Source organism: Colobus angolensis, unplaced genomic scaffold, assembly GCF_000951035.1.
Source record: "Colobus angolensis palliatus isolate OR3802 unplaced genomic scaffold, Cang.pa_1.0 Scaffold86, whole genome shotgun sequence".
NCBI lineage: Eukaryota > Metazoa > Chordata > Mammalia > Primates > Cercopithecidae > Colobus > Colobus angolensis.
Window position 1 is genome coordinate 1185439 of NW_012122487.1, and position 6635 is coordinate 1192073.

Here is a 6635-nt window from a genome sequence, read left to right on the forward strand (position 1 = left end):
ATGATTCCAAACTCTTAACCATTACCTTGCAATCCTATCAATTTTAAAAATCTTTAATGTCTTACATGTTTTTTTGTAGAAATCAGTCTGCATTGTGCTTTTACACATAATCTTCTTGTTCTGACACTTGAGGAGCAAGAAGTGGAGAATTCTTAAGCAAGGAGGCCGTCTTTGTTCTGTGTTTGGAACGAGCTAAGCTTACTGCAGGTGTAATGAAGGGAAGTGGATGTGAGAAAGTGGTACAAACTTGTGTAAAAGTAGGGAAGGAAAAGTGAGAACTTGGTGTGCCTGGAGTGAAAGATATGTGGTATGATATGCAGGAGATGAATGTGGTACCAAGAAATTTAGAGGGCTAATCTGTAACAGGGCTTGGTTGCCATGCTGAGGAATTTTGCAGTCTTAGTGATATGAGGGAGCCTTTGGAACCTACTAGAAGGAGGCAACTTGAGCAGGGTTTTTTTTTTTGGAAGATCATTCTGGCAATGTTTCAGAGAATAAAGGGATCTACCTGGTGTATGGATGACAAGTTAGATGGTTTTTGCAAAAGCCAAGGTGAGAAATGATCAGGAGCAACGAAATAAATGGCAGAGGGAATGGGACACTGTGGACAAAATTAGAGGCAAGTCCTGAAGGGAGCATTGACATAACTTGGTGGCTAGCAGTCTCAGGAGTTTGAGGGAGAGGGAAGAATTGAGGATGTCCTGAATGTTTGAATTAAAGTAATAACGTTTCCACAATCATTCTGTCATAAGTATGGTCACAACTGTTGGCTTCCATTAAATTTAATGTGATTTCATCATTTGAAACTGATGGCCTCATTTAATTTAACATGCTGTCATGCTAACATGTAAAAAAATTATGTATTCTGGAATTTTCAGTCATCATAAAATCAGAAAAAAATTCTGATGAAATTTTTCTGTCAAAAATAGCCAAATGAAGTATTTTAAAACAAATTTGTTTGTTATAAAGTATAATAATATACCTACAAGACATTATGATTGTGTAATAATATACCTAGAAGACAATTTACAGTAGAATCCAAGTGGTGTTTATTGTGTGATCCACTGCGTAGTGGTTAAATGTGAGATCATTTGAGGGAAAAGATTGACTCTGGATTTTGGAGAATTTTTTATTGAAAGCAATTTATTAAAATAAGAAGTGATAACATTTGGATTCATTTAACATCCAACTGGACTGTAATCTAGTATACCATCCAGAATATGCCATGCTTTACTCAAGTTTAAGCTCTAGCTTGCACTAAAAGTGAGACAAAAGGGTCAAATAGAAAGTGACCCAAATTCAACACAATTGTCAACTTATTAAATGAATGAGCATATATGAAACAAATTTGTCAAACAGTGTTAATTCTTATCTAGAAACACTGGAGAAAAGAAGAGAAACATGGGCCTGAAATATGGCAGAAAGTAATAGTTCTCTGACTGCATCTGGCAAATTTTTCTAAAAGCTGGCACATTAAGAAAATGAAAAGTAAAGGCCAGACTGGGAAAAAATGTTTGAAATGCAAAGGATTTTTATCCAGAGCATATAAAAACTGCTTTGAATGAATAATAAAAAGATAAAAACCCTAATTTTATTTTATTTTTTATTTATTTTTTATTATACTTTAAGTTCTAGGGTACATGTGCACAACGTGCAGGTTTGTTACATATGTATACATGTGCCATGTTGGTGTGCTGCACCCATCAACTCATCAGCACCCATCAACTCGTCATTTACATCAGGTATAACTCCCAATGCCATCTCTCCCCCCTCCCCCCTCCCCACAATAGGCCCTGGTGTGTGATGTTCCCCTTCCAGTGTCCAAGTGATCTCATTGAAAAACCCTAATTTTAAAAGAATAGGCAAAAGATTTGAATATATAAAATAGAGGATGCATGCATGACCAATAAGCACATGAAAAGATAAATCCAAATGAAAGCCACAGTGATACCATTTCATACCAGCTAAAACAGTGAAAGTTGAAGAGCCACCATGACAGTCAGCAAAACAATGTGGAGCAACTGGATCCTTCATACATTACTGCTGAAAGTGTAAAATGATACAAATGTTTTGGAAAAGTATTTGGCAGTTTCTTATAAGGTTCAACCTTCATCTGCCCTACAGTCTAGCAATTCCACTCCATGGCATACACCTGAGAAAAACAAGCACATGTGCCCATAAAACAGCATGCATAAAAAAGTTTATGCTAACTTATTCATAATAGCTCCAAACTGGAAACAATGTGGATAATGGATATACAAATAATGATATATTCATGCAATAAAGTACTAGATAGCCATTAAAGAGAACAAATAAGAATGCAACAATATAGATGAATCTAAATTATCAAAATGAAAGAAACTAGACACAAAAGAGTACATACTGCATGGTGCCATTTATATGAGTTTCAAGAATAGGTAAAATTAATTTATGGTGGAAAAAATCAGAACTATGATTGCTCAGAAGGAAGAGGGTTTCCTGGAGGAGGAAATTATAGAGATTTCTGTGGTGACAGAAATATTCTGTGTCTTGTTTGGATAATATTCATATGGGTCTATATATTTATGAAAACTCATTTAATTATATTAATTTTTAGATTTCATTGTGTGTCAATTTTACCTCAATTAAAATATATGTATTAGGCAACTCAGATATATTTTAGATATAGATGACTGAATAAAGTACATAAAGTCACTTTTTTTCCCAAATGAGCAGGTCATCAATAACAAAGACAACAGCAGCAAGAACAAAAATGCTAATGCCCAGGTTTGATCTCAGATCAGTTAAATAGAAATTTCTCTAAGCGGGCCCTAGGCATTGGTATTTTCTTAAGCGTTATGTAATCTATTTGAGAACAACTTAAATAGGCCAATAGCTAGGCAAATTAGTAGAAGAGATACCTAATTTAATAAATTAATGTAATTGTTGTTATGGACTAAATGTTTGTAATCCTCCCAAAATCTATATGTTGAAGCCCAACTCCCAGTGTGACAGTATAGTATTTGGAGCTAGGGCCTATAAGGTACTGATAAAAATTAAATGAGGCTGCAAGGGTGGGGCCATAATTCAATAGAACTGGTGCCCTTACAAGAAAAGGAAGAGACACCAGAGCTGTCTCTTTCTACCATGTGGGGACACAGTGAGAAGGCAGCCTCAGCAAGCCAGGAAGAGAGCCGTTACCAGAAACTGAATTGGCCAGCACCATGATTTTGGACTTCTTGGTCTTCAGAACTGTGAGAAAATAAATTTCTGTTTAAGCCATCCAGTCTGTGGTATTTTCTTAGGGCATCCTCAGCACAGTAACATGATTGCCATGCTTGAAAATGAAGACTTGAGTTGTCAAACTAGAAAATAAAATCAATGTTAACTATATTTGATTTTTTTTTTTTTTTTTTTTGCTTTTTAGAAGTTTATTTTAAAAACAAGAGGGCCGAGGGTAGGAGAAATTGAATTGCTTTATTGTCAGAGAGGCAGGTTCAGGAATGCCAAGGGGTAGAGAATAGAGACTTTTATATATACATACATACATATACATAAAACTTAGTAACTTCTGCTTTGCTCTTTGTTTTTTTAATTTGTAAGGTTTCTTTTTTGGCAGAGATTTAGATCTCGCCATCTTCTCTGGCTGGCTCAACCTGAAGGATCCCAATTTTGAAAGAAAAAGTATGTGAGACTCAGAGCGGGCGAGAGAGTGAGGGCTCGGCACACTTCCATTCCCCTGAGCCCCCGTGCTTGCCTCAAGGGCTCCCCTATACTCCTCACGGCAGCCATCGCTCTCTCGCCAAACAAAACAGAAGCCCCCAAACAGAACAAAATGGAAAAAAAAAATAAAGATTTTTCACAGATGAAGAAGTTCACATTCATTCGACTCATTGAGCCTGTTGCTGTCCCTGCTGCGTGGGCGGTGGCTGGGGGCCGCTGGGACCCGGGATCTGTCCTTAGTAAGCGGTTTGCTGTCTGTAATATTCTCCCCAGGCTGCACTGTAGTCTGGCTGGGAGCCAGGGGGAGCTCCTGGACCCCCTCCGGGGGCCACTTGCGCCTGCTTCTTGTAGTACTCTTCCCAGGCCTTAGAGTAGTCTGACTGTCCGGTGGGCGGGGACTGAGGGGGCTCACCTTGAGCGGGTGGAGCCCCGGGGTCCGGCGACGGCGCCCGGGGACTGCTGGTGGTAGTGTGAGTAGTAGGCCGCCCATGTGGCGTTGGGGTCCGCGGTAGCCGCAGCTGCTTTGCTTGGGTCGTGAGGAGCAGGTGATTGCCACTAAGGGTAGGTATTACCCCAGCCCTGGTGAGGAGGGAGCGCCCCGGCATGCGGGGGAGCCCAGGTGGCCCCTGGTTGAAGGGCCCCCTCGATAAGCTGCCTGGTGTGGTGGATCTGCCGGGGTGAACCCTGGATAATGAACAACTTGAAGTTGGGATCCCCGTTGGGTGGTAGCTGCCAGGAGATCTCTAGGAAGGCTCCCGTCTGCTGGTTCATGGCTTTCAAGTTCTCGCCATCTCCACCGATGATCAGCCCGCACTTGTGAGTGGGGATGGAGAAGGTCATCTCCCCGCCAGGGGGACCCCAATTGCCTTGGCCTCTTCCTCGGCCTCGCCCCCCTGGAGGCATGCCTGGACCCCCTGGAGGGCCTGGGGCACCACTCCTGAGGCTCTGGAAGAGGTCGTTGATGATCCGGGCTGCGTGCTTGCACCTGTCTGGGGACCCCATTATATGAGCAATCTTCTCGGGCCCTGTCCCGTCATCTTGCTTGAACTGTATCCGCACGCCAGCATCATTCTGGATCTTCTTGATCACCTCTCTTCTCCGGCCAATGACCAGGCCGACAGAATGCCTGGGCACCTGCACATGGATGCCCCCGCCAATCTGAGATCCCTACTCTTTCCGGTCCCCAAAGCCGCCTTGGTCACGTTCCCGGAGGATGTCCATCACCATCTCACAGGCTTGCTGCACTTTGTAAGGATCCCCAGGGATCCGGAGAGGGTTGTCCACATTGGTGTTCTGAGAACCATCCTGAATTAAGATCATCTTCACTCCAGCGCGTTCCTGCAGCTGCTTCATGGTCTCCCCGCCGTTGGCGATGACCAGGCCAGCCTTCCCCGCAGGGACCATGTCCTGCACGGTACCTTTCTGGCTCCTGTGGGAGTTGTGGAACTGTCCTGCGGTCCTCCCATGACCCCGAGATATAATGTCATCCAGCATCATCTTCGCTTTCTGGACAGATTCTGGGGCTCCTGTCAAGGACACGCTGCGCTCGGGTAGGCCACCGCTGTCTGGAGAAATCTGTACTTTGCAGCCTGAATCCTGTTGGATTTTGTCAATTTGTTCGCCCCCTCTGCCAAAGATCAGGCCCACCATGCCCTCTGGGACCTTGTACTCTTCTGTCATTGAAGTCCTTGGAGGACGATGGGTAGGTCCCAGTTGATAACTGATTGCGTCTCCCTGAGAAGCCAGCTTCTTGCTCTCCGGTTGATCTCCATCTTCCAACTGTCTCATGACCCCCCACCCCCAAAGCAAAATCAGAAGTGCTGTTATTCACTGTTGTTGCAGCATCACCTCCAATTTTGGCTGCGATCTTGGGAGGAGCCAGTCTCCAGCCCCGGAGGCATTGAGACAGCCCAGGAGCCGGTCTGTTTCCTGAAAGGAGGCAAAGTCCTCCCATTCTACTGACCTCCACCCCTCCAGGCCATGGGGAAGCTGCAAATGGAGCTGAAGAAGTCAGTCCTAGCAGCATGTGACACCTTCTTGTCATCATGCCTCAATACACAGTGGTGGGAGACCCTCCCCTCTTTTCCCCAAAGAGACAGACCACCTTTCAAGTCACCAAAGCGTCCCAAAACCAGTTCCTACGCTCATTTTCCCCATTTCGCCCAAGTTCTCAGCCCTAAATAGTTCCCCTATGCACTTTCCAAACTCAAAAGGAAGGACTGTCCTTCTCACTCCCACAATGCCCCTTCCTCCAAGGGAGGGAACAGAAATGGGATTGGGTTGGGGGCAAACACTGCCCTTTGCCCTGATATGGAGAGGAGAGTAAAGATCCTCTGCCCTGGAAGGTGGACCCTGCTTCCAGGCATGTCCTAAGGCCAGACAGGGAGTGGGGTGGGGGTGTCCCGAAAGTGCAACCTTGAGCTCCCGGGCGCCTGAACACCTAGGAGCTGCTCCTGGTAACCCCCAGTGTGCCCCTAACCCCTGCAGGGGGGTCACCTCCAGGAGCCCACTTAAGGCACTATGGGAGGGCCAGGCCCCTGCCTACGGCCCCAACTATGTTTGTTGGAAAGTTCACATTTCTACTCACCAAATAAAGGAGTTTGATTTTGCATCATAACCTAGGCTTTAATTCAGCAACTTTTTCTAATTTATAAGTAGTAGATTACTTGGAATTTTAATTGAGTAATAAACACATTATTTTAAATGTGCTCAGATGCAGCCAGCATTTCACACTCATCTGCATTTGCAGGTGTTTTACTAAACTCAAATAGCCTTTCTTAAATTCAATAGAAACGTGCTCAGAATTATAATACAACAATAATTTAATAGTTAAATATAATTCATAAGTAACAGCAAAAACAAAATAGTTTTCCTCCTTAGAAGAAAATTAATTTTTATGAAAGTTGGAAGCTTGGTTTTACTTTTCTTTTTTT

At 43.6% G+C, this 6635-nt stretch overlaps 1 pseudogene across 1 annotated transcript; it reads right to left on the reverse strand.

Moving 5' to 3' along the window:
* Positions 1-4257: 4257 nt before the first annotated feature.
* LOC105503500 lies at positions 4258-6252 on the reverse strand (annotated as a pseudogene). Its single transcript, XR_001000487.1, has 2 exons — positions 6143-6252; positions 4258-5569 (listed from the first exon to the last, which is right to left on the reverse strand). The product of XR_001000487.1 is annotated as a far upstream element-binding protein 2 pseudogene (transcript).
* Between the last annotated feature and the right edge of the window lie 383 nt (positions 6253-6635).